The following is a 257-nucleotide window of genomic DNA, read 5'->3' on the forward strand; positions in this document are numbered from 1 at the left end:
CAAAGCGGTCCCCGAGCTCCTACGGGTGAATAAAGGACGTGGACAGGAGCGCCCTGCCCAGCGCGTGAGGGGGATTTTGGCTTTTCCTGACAAATTTGGCATCCCTGGTAGCAGAGGAAGGAGGTGAGGAGCCCTGGGCAGCTCCTCAGGCCCAACACCAAGGTTTTATTTCACGAGTGGGTTGTTTTTCCCAGGGGAGGGAAAACTGGGTCGAGCATCGGTGCTCGCTTACCGGCGCTGGGCGTGCCGCGGGGCTG

This window comes from Antrostomus carolinensis, unplaced genomic scaffold, assembly GCF_000700745.2.
Source record: "Antrostomus carolinensis isolate BGI_N321 unplaced genomic scaffold, ASM70074v2 scaffold48437, whole genome shotgun sequence".
Classification (NCBI taxonomy): domain Eukaryota; kingdom Metazoa; phylum Chordata; class Aves; order Caprimulgiformes; family Caprimulgidae; genus Antrostomus; species Antrostomus carolinensis.